General features: G+C 35.5%; 1 protein-coding gene across 1 annotated transcript in view; it reads left to right on the top strand.

Annotated features, from left to right (window-relative positions):
• The window catches only part of LOC119592508 (teneurin-m-like), a gene marked incomplete in the record, with an annotated part of 54907 nt that overhangs the window by 46943 nt on the left and 7643 nt on the right, over positions 1–321 (top strand).

Genomic DNA, 321 nt, shown 5'->3' with positions numbered 1-321 from the left:
TTCACTTTTGTGTGTGTTTTTTATGTATTCCTTCTTTTTTCAGAGTTTTTATTTTATTTCTTTTTTCTTTTTTTAGTATATGCGAATTATTTTTATAGTGCTTTCATCTTTTTTTTTTTTTGGGGGGGGTCATATTATTTTTCCCCACCAGTACGAAGGGCGTGTGGATTTTGAATGATGCTAGAAATTAAGCTTTATATTTTATTTTGTGCGTGTGACCCCCCTTTGATGTCCATCCCTGGTAACCAACTCATGGTTCCGTCGAATTCCTTTTCATTCTCCTGTTGTGTGTCTTTCTGTCATTCCTTGCCACTCTCCCTG

This window comes from Penaeus monodon, chromosome 30 (genome assembly GCF_015228065.2).
Source record: "Penaeus monodon isolate SGIC_2016 chromosome 30, NSTDA_Pmon_1, whole genome shotgun sequence".
Taxonomy (NCBI): Eukaryota; Metazoa; Arthropoda; class Malacostraca; order Decapoda; family Penaeidae; genus Penaeus; species Penaeus monodon.
Note: the sequence above shows the minus strand (reverse complement) of the source record. Positions and strands in the feature narration are given on the sequence as shown.